Source organism: Oryza glaberrima, chromosome 9, assembly GCF_000147395.1.
Source record: "Oryza glaberrima chromosome 9, OglaRS2, whole genome shotgun sequence".
NCBI lineage: Eukaryota > Viridiplantae > Streptophyta > Magnoliopsida > Poales > Poaceae > Oryza > Oryza glaberrima.
This window is the reverse complement of record NC_068334.1, coordinates 17,884,101-17,897,660: the sequence shown is the minus strand read 5'-3', so window position 1 is coordinate 17,897,660 and position 13,560 is coordinate 17,884,101. Positions and strand designations below refer to the sequence as shown.

Here is a 13,560-nt window from a genome sequence, read left to right as displayed (position 1 = left end):
GCCATAACCCATTAGTGCTATAAGCTGCATGCCTAATCAACGGTTTAATGATCTGTCATCAATATTACTACTTTCTCCGTTTTATAATGAAAGACTTTTTAGCATTGCCCACATTTATTTAGATGTTAATGAATCTAGAGACAGTATGAGAGCAATGCTAGAAAGTCATACATTGTGAAATGGAGGGAGTAGTTTTTATAATATGCTTATGGGTTTATTAGTTGTTTTTAGGGCAAATAGCTAGTAATACGTTATATGAAGTTTCGCTTCGGGCTCAGTTTAGTCCTTGAGGTTTTAAATCGTCCAAACAAATCCAAATTAATCATTTGGGTTAATATAGTCCTTAGACCTAAAAAAGTGTCACGTGAGCATGCCAAGTCATCCTTGCATGCAATGGTATGAATGAAATGACAATTCTACCCTCATATACCATATAGAAAAGAAAGAAAGAAAAAGTTAAATAGTTCACACATGTATGATCGTTTTAATTGTCATTTATGATTGCTGCAGCTAAGTACTGATCGCGTAAATTCCTTTATCGGCCAGCTATCCGCAACAATGCAAGGCCTAGGTTGGCCTGTCATTTTTTTTATTTTTTTAGGGCATGTTCAGATTGTAGCCAAAATAAACCTTACAAAATTTTGGCAAGATGACAATATTACTAAAATTTTAGCAGGATTTTTTTTTTATTTATCAAATTTGGCAACAAATTAAACGTATCCAAAATTTACAATTTTTTAAAAAAAAGTATGGTTGAAACTGCTATCAAAGTGAACAGGCTCTGTGGGCCGACGGTAACTATCCTAATGTATATTGGTTTTGACTTCCTGGAACCGAAGTAAAAGCGGCGTCGCTGGGGTGATCGAGCTGCCAATCAGCGGCGTCGGCGCTGCAGATTTTTTTTTTTTTTTACCGACGGAGGTCGCGTACTTGATCCACGAGACGCGCGTGCAGCCGCCGGCGAAGCAGCGCGCGCTGGGCGATGGCAGCACACGGTGGCTGGCTGATCGATCTCGCGCGTCGTCTCCCTGCTCGGCTACGTGCGTTCCACGTGTTTTTGTTCCTTCCTGCGCCAGTCTCTCCAAATTCGTGTAGTTTAGTCCGGCGAAAAAAAAAACAAATTCGTTTGTTTTATGGCCGATTTTCTTTTTTTAAAATAAAATGGATCGCGGCATTGGATGCTAATCTTGTTCTTGTCTTCGCTCGATTTGATTAATTAATTTCATTGAAAACTTGGACGCACTGTACAAGTGCACTGCACATATCTCAGGAAATTTTTAATCGGGAGATCGACCGGAGATGGCGTCGCCGGCGCCGGCGCCGGCGCCGCCGCGCGTGTGCGTCACCGGAGGCGGCGGGTTCATCGCCTCCTGGCTCGTCAAGCTGCTCCTCTCCCGTGGCTACGCCGTCCACGCCACCCTCCGCGACCCATGTATAGTAACTGTTCATCACCAAATTATTCACCAATATATTGGCACCATTACCGCTCTCTTGGCCTCTTGCTACATCCATTTCCAACCTGAAGATTGAACAGTTCAGCCAAGAAAATTGGAGTGATTCATTCATGGCCAAACAGGAGAGTGACGCATTTGCATAGTGTCCTTGATTAATTAATGGCGTAATGCTCTCTGATTTCCCGTCAGGTGATCCCAAGAACGCCCATCTGGAGCGGCTTCAGGACGCGTCCCAGGCGGCCCCGGCGAATCTGCGGCTGTTCACCGCCGACGTGCTCGACCTCGACGCGCTAACGCACGCGGTTCAGGGCTGCGACGGCGTCTTCCACCTCGCGACTCCGGTGCCCGAGGATAAGATTGTCGATCCGGAGGCAAGTTTGATGCTAATCAATCTGCTACTGCTAATGCATCTTCAGTGTACTCTTAACTCAATATTAGAAAACCATCATTCATTGGTCGATCCAAATCCACAATAGTCCCGATTTCATTAAAAACCAGGACTAAAAATAATTTTTTAGTCCCAGCTTATAAGAGAAATATGACTAGTTGATCTTTAGTCCCGGTTGTTGTTACCAACCGGTACTTAAAAATCATAACCGGGACTAAAGTTCATCTTTAGTCCCTGTTGATTCCATGACAGGCCGTGTCAGGGCCCTAAAATCTTTAGTCCCGGTTAGTAACATCAACCGGGACTAAAAACCTATTTTTAGTCTCGGTTGATGTTACTAACCGGGAATAAAAATCAAAACGCACTATATAATCCCTAGTACTTATTCTCTTTTCCCGTCCACACAACAAACTCCTCCCTCTATCTCTATTTTCCTCTCTAACTTCTTATCTTTTTCCTTATCTCTAACTCCAAGCCTTCTCTTTCCTTTTTTTTAACAGTGGAGAAGGTGGAGCGGCATGAGGAAGAGGGCGGGCCGGCCGGGCGGCGGCCTGCGCGGCGGCGTGGGGGCCGCACGGAGACGGCCTGTGCGGCGGTGGCCGGCCAGCGCGGAGGGGAGGAGGGGAGGCGGCAGTGGCCGGCCTTCTTCTTTTTTTTTTACAATTTATGATTTATCCTGCAATGAATTTAATTTGTGTGTGATGAGAATTTGTGATGTATTTTTTAGAAATTGTGATGTAATGTTTTTAAGAGTTTGTGATGTATTTGGAGATGATCTATTTGAGGATTTGGAGATGTTATGTGATACGTGATGATTTGGATTTGTGATTTCTTGGTATAATTTAAGGATGAGGTGAAATCAATATTTAATGTTAAAAACAATGAAAAAGAGAAAAATAAAAGGAAAAAGATCTTTAGTCCCAGTTGGTAACAATCCCGGTTGGTAACTAAAGATCGATCTTTACTCCCGGTTATTTACAGGGACTAAAGATAGCGATGGGCTACCAACCGGGACTACAGAGCATTTCTCCACCAGTAACTCAGTTCATGTGTTACAGTACGGAATATTGTTCTGATAGCTCAACTGAAGCTTGTCCTGATTGCTCAACTAAGTTGCTGAAACTCTGAACTCACAATGTTTTGAATGTGCTTTAAAAAAAAAACAATGTTTTGAATGCATCCGTTGCAGTCAGAAGTGATTGATCCTGCTGTGAAGGGAACCTTGAATGCGCTGAAGGCTTGCTCGGTTGCTAAGGTTCAGAAAGTTGTTGTGATGTCCTCCAATGCTGCTGTTGATGTTAACCCGGACTGGCCTCCAAATAGACTCAAATATGAGAGTTGCTGGTCAGACCTAGCGCTCTGCGAAAAGAGTGAGGTTATATATTTTGTTAGTACTTTTCTTACAAATAACTTATACTACCTCGGTTTAAATATATGATGTTGTTGACTTATATATACATATATATATATATATATATACATATATACATATATATACATATATATATATACATATATACATATATAATATTTAACCTTTCATCTTATTAAAAAAATCTATGTAAGAATTATTTATTTTATTGTGCTTTTTTTATCATTAAATGTTCTTTAAACATGACTTATATTTTTAGCATATTTACACTAGATCTTTTAATAAGACAAATAGTCCAATATTATATTAAGAGTAAAATGCATGGCCGGACTCATTGAGATCCAAACCCCACATGACCGGCCCTGACCGCCGACGTGGCACGCCACGCAAGCACCAATTTTGCAAACAAACCCCTCCACAACAGTAGCGCCAAGGACAACACAAAAAACCCCAAATCCTTCGTCGTAGTCATGCCACACCGCCGCCGCTACCGACAGCGCCGCAAGCGCCAGTAGCAAGCAGCACATTAGCACAACACACACGCTCGAGTGGAGACAGCGGTGGCGCACGAGAGACGACGAGGCCGAGGCCGAGCAAAACGCCTCTCCGTCTCCTCCTTCTCCTCGCGCGTTCGCCATTAGCCACCCCCTCCTCCTTCTCCATGCGTGCTCGCCACCGGACACCCCCCTCATCGTGCACCACGGCTACGGGCGGCGGTGAGCAAGCGCGGCGGAGGGTAGAGCAGCGGTTGGCGAGCACACGAGGGCGGGCGGTGGACAGCAGTGTCGCGGCAACGTCGGGATCCGTAACATCGCGGCGGCGTTGGGATCCTGCTGCCGCGCCGCCCCTCACCAGCTCACTAGCACGGCGGCATTGAGAAATGGCGACAGAGGAGTGGAGGACGACGACGAGGACGACGCTCGGGCGCTGGCGGCGGCAGAGGTTGCTCGGGCGGCCGTCGACGGAGCGGAGGAGGAGGTAGCGCTCCGTGTAAGCCATGTAAGCCAATCAACCCAGTCGGAGGTCCTTTGGACCTCAATGAGTCACTTAAACAAGATGGTGGAACTAGATGTGCAATTTACAAGATTGTGGACCTAAGTAACACCCGCGCTCAACTTTAAGGACCGGCTGTCACGCCCCGAACTAGTCCCGAGAGGAACTAGCCCGTGACGCTCCAAATTAACCTGTTAATCGATACCAGTCCTAGGAAACAGTGCTGGTATCACAGGAAGACAGAATATCACAGCAACAGAGGTCTCTTTATTATAGAGTAGGAGTACAGACATGTTGGGCTGCGGACAGATCCCGAGCTCACAACTGCATTACAAAAGGGAAACGGAAGCCAAGACTTGGACCACACATCACAGGCGCGACTTGGGAACTAGGCCGAAACCCTAAAACTCGTCGTAGCCGGCTTGCTCCTGGAAGAACTCCTCATCAGCGGGATCCGCTTCGTCTTCTTCAGCAACTGGGGGGGAATTATTTATATAGAGCAAGGGTGAGTACGGAAGTACTCAGCAAGCCATGGGAAATAAGTGTTTAATGCAGGCTTCAAGGGAAGGCTGTTGTTTTCGCAATTGATTTTATTTGACTCTTTTCATAAACAACTGAGTGCTTCTCAAACGACACGGATGAGACAGTGCGTCTCGTCCGGTCGAAGTATATGCAATGTATTAGTCTTTTGAATTGATCAAGATTGGCACCCGGCCAATAGCTTTCAAACGGCCACCCGGGCCTGGCTGATCCCATCAGCCGCAGATTTTCTAAACATCAAACCCATTTCTCAACAGCAAATTTCACAAGGCGGTGGTCAAACAAAACTACGCTAGGAATCTCCTCACATCCACCCATGACCGTGGGCACGGCTGTTCGAACAGTTTAATAACCTCTGCAGAGGGGGTACACTTTACCCACACGACATTACTAACCCGGATCATCCAGCCCGTGCAGAACGGCCACGACTAGAGACCTTAAGGCTTTCATGACAAGGCATTTCGAAAGCCGACACAGGTTCACCATATGCCAACGAGAGGGGTCCCAGACCAACACCAGATTAGGTCCTAGACCATACTGTGCCAGGAAGCCCAGGGGTCCTCCCCGACACCACCCCGGCGAATCCACATGTCTCTTGGCATCAAGGCTCCCCCGATTAGCTAATTACTCAGCCAGGGGTGTCCCATTCCACCCATGTGGTCGTACTTGTCTTATGTTCGGATGAAATTCCAAGGAAATGGTCCTTAAGTGCAAGAGCGGGAAACCGTACTCCCGGTACATTCCCCGGTCCGCGATTTTGGAAATTCATTTAGTTTGCAAGCACCGACCCAGGTGTCGGGTTTTCCAAGTCTTTTGTAAAACCCAAGTTTTACCCAAGGTGTTTCTCAGATTTTAAGTTTGAAGGCGACCGTCGATACCCGTGCAGAGTGCATGATTACCGAGGCGCAACTAGGTGGTTACAAGGGAGCATGGTATAACAATTACAATGGAAGGATCAGATGCAACAAGTTAGGTGGGCACTCCAGTCTGCCTTGCAGACGGTGTAAACAGATTAAGTGCAATCCTACCTATGCATAATATTTTTCAAGCAACATAATTAAGTTCAAATATAGGCTCAAGATGTTCAAGGGTGGCTTGCCTTGTTCAAGATCTTGAGCTTGATCCTCGAAATCCTCGCACTGCGGGTCTTCGGGCTCCGAAACTACACGCGAAACGGGACAACTCAACAAACGGCGAAAATAAAGCCCTATTATTGACCTCTAAGCGTGCCATTAGATAGATCTCGAGATTTGAGGAATTTTGGAAGTTGAACGGAGTCAAACGGACTTACGGTTGGGAAGATATTGAATTTCTAAGATTATTGGATTTTTGGTCTAAAGGAAAAGTATTTATTTAAATCCTTTTTGAAAAAGAAAAGAAAAGAAAAGAGGGAGGGAGGGAAATTAGACTTCTCTCGGGCGGCTAGGGCGTGGCCCGAGAGAAAGGGGCGGCTCGGCCGAGCTTAACGGGCCGGCCGGCCCAAGAAGGCGGCCCAAGGCGCGCGCGCGGGCGGGGAGGGGAGAGAGAGCCGGTGGGCCGGGTCTATCCCGCGTGGTCCCGGGTGGGACCCGCTTGTCAGCGACTCGGCTCACCGTGAGCGAGGTGCACGCGGGGCGAGTTAGGGTTTGTGGAGGGAGGCGCGGCGCATGCGCGCGGTTCGCGGAGGACGCGGTGCGGCGGGCCCACGCGCAGCCTCACGGCTCGCGGTGGACCGCGCGCACGGGGAGGGAAACGGAGGGAGCGGCTGGCCGAGTCGGTCGGCCTGGTTGCGGCCGAGGTGGCACCGACGTGGCGCCTACGTGGCAGCCACGCGGACCGGCGGGAGGTAGACGACGATGCCGGCTGGAACGGACGGCAGACGACAGCGGCGAGCGGTGGAGTGAACCACGGCGATACAAGCGAAGGCGAGCACACCGGGATGTTGCGCAGGACGAGGGGAGACGAGCCAACAGCTCGGATTCGCCGGGGGATGCTCGATGGTGGCGGATTGCGGCGGCGGCAACCGGCGGCGAGGGAAAGGGAAACGGCGACGAGGTCACGAGGGGCCGATTCCCGGCGGTGAGAGCATCTACGCGGCTATGGGAACCCGTTGCTAGCGTCGGATTGGGCGGAAATGCATCAAGGAAGGCCGGCAACGAGAGGCGCTTCCGAGCTCGGGCGGCGACGGCGGCGAGCACGCGGCGAGCGACGGTAGCCGTCGGGGCGGCGCCGGCTAGCCATGGGGAGGCTACGCATGCTACTACCGAAAACTAAGGGGGGGAGATGGAACGAGGAGGGAGAACGGAGGGCGACACTACCGCGACGAGGAAGGGTGCAGTGACGATGGGCCGACGGCACGGGAGCGATCTCTCCGGCCTCGGGCCGGGGAAGAGGAAGAAGAGGGCGCGTCCGGAGTCCCCTTCCGCGTCCTAGCGCGCACCGGCTCCTCCAGCACACGCGACGACGGCGGTCGGCGAGAGTGTGGCAGAGGGACGGCAATGGCGCGGTGGGGCGAGGGCGAATGGGAGAGGAAAGGAAAGGGGGGGAACTTGGGTTTGTATGGGCGACAATGTCGGTTTGGGAGAGGGGAACCGACTTTGGACGATCAAGCCAGCGAGCTGGCGCTCCGGCTAGCGGCCAAATCGGCGACAGGGAGGAGGGGAATGACGCCGGCGGAGGAAGAAAAAGAGAAAAAGGAGGGAAGAAAGGGGGCTTGCCTCCTTGCCGCTTCGGGAAAAAGGGGGGGTGGGGAGAGAGTGACGCGGCAGAGGGGGGGCGGAGGGCTCTGCCTCCGTCCCTTGGAGGCACGCGCGGGGAGTGGCGGGGCCGAATCGATGATGACGGCGATGACGGCGGAGGCGGCTTGGAGCGGAGCGGCGACACGGGCGGCAGGCGCGGCAGAGGCTGACGGCGGCGGCGACTGGCCGGTCGGCCACCACGGCGCGCGCGTGCGGGAAGCATCGGCGCGCGGCGACGATTTGGCGGCGTCGGCGGGAACGGCAGCGGGATGCGGAGAGAGAGGGCTCGGCTCGCGCGCACGCGCGTGCAGCGCTTGGGCAGAGCGGGGGGGGGGGGGAGAGGGAGAGAGAGAGAGAGAGAGAGAGAGAGAGCCGGGGAGGGAGGGGGAGATGGGCCGAGAGGGATTCGGCCCATCGAACCCTAGGGAGGCGAATTAGACTTTTGCGGAGGGATTTGATTTGGGAAGGATTTGGATTCGGGATTGAACTCGACGATAGATCGGGGATTTGAGATCTGAGATGGCACGGACACTAGACAACAAGCAAGGAAACGGATTTCGCAATTAGGGTTTTTAAGAGATAATTTTCCCGCTAGGCGCCACGACGGAACGGGCGCTACACCGGCCGTGTGTTTTACTCTTATATTAAAAAGTCAATTGTGCCATATCTTTAAAAACAGAGGAAGTAATACTTTCTTACTGCAACTGATTGCCACTTTGCCAGAACAATAAATATAAATCACTTTCAAGCAGCCGATTGTAAATGACTAGGTTCTGTCCATACAGATGTCTGATTCCTCGTTGGTTTTGCAACTTCAGCCTGCCCTTTTCATAGAGAATTTACACGATGACTAAACTGTGATATTTACTGCTTCCTGTTTGTAGGATTGGTATCCTGTTGCGAAGATTATGGGCCTGTTCACTTTGATGAAAAAAAACTTACCAAAATTTGGCATTGCCAAAATTTTGGTAAGTTGCCAAAATTTTGGCAACTATACCAAAATTTTGGCAGGATTTCTTATATAGTTATCAAAATTTGGCAGCAAATTAAATGTAGCCACTTTTTTTGGTAACTTTACTAAAGTTTGGTAAGGTTGAAAATGACATCAAAGTGAATAGGCCCTATGGCTGAATAAGCGGCTTTCGAATATGTGAAGAACAATGGACTGAATGTTGTAACACTCTGCCCTCCGTTGGTTTTTGGTCCGATGTTGCAGCCTACGGTGAATATCAGCAGCAAATTCCTCATCTATGTGATGAAAGGTCCCTTGTTGGTGACTCCTCCATTTATTTCTTCTCGTTTATTGCCTGAATTGTTGCTTTTCTGATGAATACCCTGACAATGCAAGTTAGTTATGCTCCCTAACAATTAGTCAACTTGTGTTAATGCAAACCCTGTTACTAGTGTTGAAATGCATTTATTTGGTCCAGCCCAATGCTTTAGATGTGATTGCTTAGTTATTTCCTGTGGTTAGATACTTAGATGCACTTTATTACAACTCAATCAAGAAAAAAAATCCAAATAATGTGGTATGGCCATTATCTAGAATCTGTCTTGTGAGTGATCACTTATTTCTTTGCCTGCCCCATGTTTATCCTTGTATTCTTCAGATATAGCTGCTTGACCTTTTTCAGATGCTCTACAGTGTATAGTTGCAAGATGGGAATAATCATCCTGAGGCAGATTCTCTACAATCTACTTATTCATCTATTGCATGTGATTCCCCACTTAGCTCATTAATGTTCATAACTTGATATTACACGCTTAATATTGAATGGCAATGGACAAAGCAGTGTACAGCTCTACTTAATATAGCACCAGCGTTTGCTGGCTCGGTTTTTTTTTTAAAAAAAAACCAACAACAACAACAACAAGAAGCAGTGTACAGCGAATTCTGTGCTAAAACTGATGAATCGTGAAAGAAAAGCACTCTTACGTGTCACTGAAAGTTTTTAAAAATGTTTTGTGTAGTGCTGTAAATGTAAGAAGTGATAATTGTCTTGTCATGTTCTTGCCATTGTGCAAGCCATCATGCTACATTGCTACTAGCCTACTAGTTCTGACAATTTGTTTACTTCATTCATGGTGCTACACTTGACTCATCCAGATGCATAGATTCTATGCAATCTATTGCATGTGATTCCTACACTTGGCTCATTTATTGTAGATATTTCACGCCTGAATGTGCTTGTGGTGGCACTGTCAGATTACAACCAACATTCAATGTGCCACTAAATCTTTAGGAAAATGAGTACGCAGTACTGAAAGAAACCTTACAGTTGTCTTATTACTGTTGCAACCGCGAATATTGCTAGTTACTACTTGGCAAAATTATTTTGTTTCACTGTAGTTTTGACCCTGTTAATTGGATTCCAGGAGGCCCTGACGTGATGAACAACAAACTGTGGCACATAGTCGATGTCCGTGATGTGACCGATGCCTTACTTTTACTGTACGAAAAACCAGAATAATCTGAGAGATACATTTGCTCATCAGATCACATCTGCACAAGGGATTTGGTGAACTTGCTGAAGAAGATGTACCCAAAGTACAACTATCTGAATAAGTAGGTCAAATTTCCCTCATACCAGTTTCTGTCAAGACTTAGAACAACATGGAATAATCCTCATTGTGTCTTCAGTATTTGCATGGCTTGAACAAATCTTTAATTTGCTTCTACAGCATCCCTGATGTGGAGCATAAAGCGTCATTGACATCGCAGAAGCTGATGAGCCTGGGGTGGGCACCAAGGAGGCTGGAGGAGACACTCTCGGACAGCGTCGATTGCTACGAAAATGCAGGCATTCTGAAGATTTTGGATGGGCATCCTTGCCGACTTCCCCATCTCTTCAGGTTGTCTGCTGATAATTGAACCAGCTGCAGTGGCATATGCAGTGCTTCATATCGTTATGGTCGCGCCCTCGCAGAGGCTCAAAGTCCGGCAATAATAATTAATGAAGGATCATCATGTAGTGATGATGTTCATGGTTCCAACTCCCAGCTGTTCCATTTATATGTCTTTTAGTATGGAACCTTTGATTCTGTGTGCATATGTTAATGATAATCACGACCTCTTGTTGTGTCCTTGTAGATGCCATGACGGCTGCGCTTGTCGTTTCCTTCTCTTCTGGGCCCCTTTTCTGTTTCATTATTATTTTTCGAATAAGAGGGCAGGAGGACTGCCTCTTTTTCATTAATATTGGAGGAGAGAAATGGTTTATTTACATTCTTATCTATTTCAGTATGGGTTCTTCGTGATGGGCTTATATGTGATTCCTGTTACAGGCATCCAATACCAGGGGCTCCTAACGCGTGCAGCTGCGCCGAGGACGCAAGTAGCATAACGTTTTATAATGAAATAATAAACAAATTATTAAGTTTAATATTGTAAATTTAGAGTTGACAGTTTTAAAAGTGGAACGGAAATATTAAGATTTGAGTTGAAATTACAATTTTTTTAGGTACAAAGTTTATTCTAAATTTACAATTTTGAAATAAAATTTCAGTTGAAAAGTCTATAAAATATTATCTTACTCAAATTTGAAAGTACTTAAAATTGTTTTTTTAAAAATAAAATCAAAATATACAAAAATAATTTTCAAATAAAAATTTCGAACAAGGGAAAATTTCATCTATAGTACAAACATTTTGCTAATACCAATAAATACCCCAAGATTCTCCTAACTTCCAAAATTACCACAAACGTCAGGTACCATTGACCGAAATAGACTCCGTGACTTTCCGAGACAAAGTTTCCTGCGCCTCCTTCCTCTTGTCATGCATCTTCTCTCTCACCAGTTGTCCCTTACCCTAAAAATCGATTCAAGTATCCACAGCGACACCATAAATCCATCCCCAAGCCCTAAAAATTGACTGAAGCATCCATGGTGGCGCTAGAAACCCATCCCCAAGCATCACCTTGCGCCATTGCCATAGATGTGGACTCAAGGCTCGAACAGAAAACTGGTGAACAACGAGGAAAAAGGGAGAAGATACGACAAATTAAAGAAAAGGGCGAAAAGACAACTCAGTCTTTGGAAAGTAGCGTCGTATCCCTCCCATTAATTTCGTTGAGATTTGTGGTATTATTTTGGAAGGAATAGGGTTTTTGTGGTATTTCTAGAAGGTGAAAGAATTTTGTTATATTTATTGGTATTGACAAAATGTTTGTGCCATAGATACAAATTTCTCTTGGAACAACTAGTTCAGTTTTCGACAAAAGATCGGTTGAACTAGGGAATTTGAATTCAATTCTTGGTTCGTGAAATTTGTTTGAAATCTGATGATTTTCAACTATATTTCACGAAAACCGATATACTACCCGCGCCCGGCATGGGAGACCATTTCGGAATTGTGATCCCAGAATTCTACAAGTGATGTAGAGAGAGGGACATTTAATTATTTACCACTCTTAAGACGTGCGAATTAATGATTTGTCACTCGATGTCTATGACATATGGGCCTTTATATGTTTATGATATATGTTCAGTGGCAAAATCTTCTAGAACCACTCGTAAGAGTGGTAAATAATTAATTATTCCGTAGATAGAAGTGTTGAACCGTCTAATCTGTGCCACGCGATAGTATGAGCATTTGGGCTTTATGACATGCAAATGCAATCCACATTACGAATGTTTTGGCCCGTTACAGTTTCACGTGAGGCCATGTGCTTTTTATGGCCGGTGAGGCCCAAGGGCTAGGATCTCATCAGACGATTCTGGGCGCCAAAAACATTTCATTTTTTTAAGTAGCAGAGAGCCAGAGAAACATTTCATTGTACTGTTTTTTTTTAAGAAACTGTTTTTTTAGAAACTTCATTGTACTAAGGGTTTTTTAGACCTTCATTGTACTGTTTTGATCACCGACGGTGGCTCAATGAAGTTTCTAAAAAAAACAGTTTCATTGAAAAACCTCAAATTGGCCATATCGTTCCGTTCGAATCAGGGATTAAGCTAATGGCACGTAAAATGAGACAAATCATTAACTAACTCACAATTAATTAACCAGAAAATAGAAACTTTATGTTAACTAGGAGTAGAAATTTGGCGCACCTGTTGGTGAGCCTGTCAAATTTAGCCCGTTTTGTATTACTTAGAATTATCATATAAATACCACACTTATCCTTTGTATTACTTAGCCAATTTAGCCCGTTTTGTAATTAATTTCAGCAAAAAGCTTATATTTGTGTACCACTTTTTGTTGTTAAAAATATATTTGTTTTTCTTTCAAACTATAAATACCATACCTTCCACTGTGTTTGTAATTCTACTTTGTGATTATAACTCCCATTGTACTTTCACTGTGCTTTTTATGGAATTAGTTCAACTCCCATTAAATTTCTTCTAAGACTTGGAAGGAACACTTGATGGGTTATTAATTTGTAACTTAACACGTAATAGTAGATTTCTTTAATTGAAAAACCTCAAAATTCACTAGCTCTCGTGAATCTAAATATTGGGGTTGGATCGATTGGGGCACCTTCCATATTCTTATTGGAGCTAGTGACATTCTTCCACATCGCATTTGTTCCCATTCTATTTATGTAAATCTCCTTCAGAATACAATAACGAAACACTAAGCAGTAAAATAATTAGTGAAGGGAATTTAGCTTCCAACTTTAACCAATATGATATATCGAGGTTTTCTTATTATTCTTGGAACCAGAAATCTTGATATTTCCCCTATTCAATATATTCTATTTTTTCGCATGAAATATACAGTATAATTTTCAATAGATTTTTTAGTTATGTATGGAAGATAGAGAGTTTAATTTCTCTTCAAACATACTCAGGCCCCCTTTGATTCAAAGAAATTTCATAGGAATTTTAGAGGATTTCATTTCTATAGTAATTTTTTCTATAAAGCCCTTTGAATCAAAGGAATGGACCCTATGGAATCCTATGAAATTCCTATGGAATGCCTCTTCCAATACAAGTTTTGAAGGAATTTTAGCAAGAGGTAGAACCTCATGGAAAAAATCCTTTGAGTCTTTATCTCTCCTTAAATTCCTGTGTTTTTCCTGTGGTCCAATCAAACGGTCATTCCTACGTTTTTACTGTGTTTTGCAATCCTCTGTTTTACACTTACATTTTTGTC

General features: G+C 45.3%; 1 pseudogene; it reads left to right on the top strand.

The window, feature by feature from the left end:
* The first annotated feature begins 1,296 nt into the window (after positions 1–1,296).
* Positions 1,297–10,336, top strand: LOC127783813 (cinnamoyl-CoA reductase 1-like; annotated as a pseudogene).
* The last annotated feature ends 3,224 nt before the right edge of the window (positions 10,337–13,560 follow it).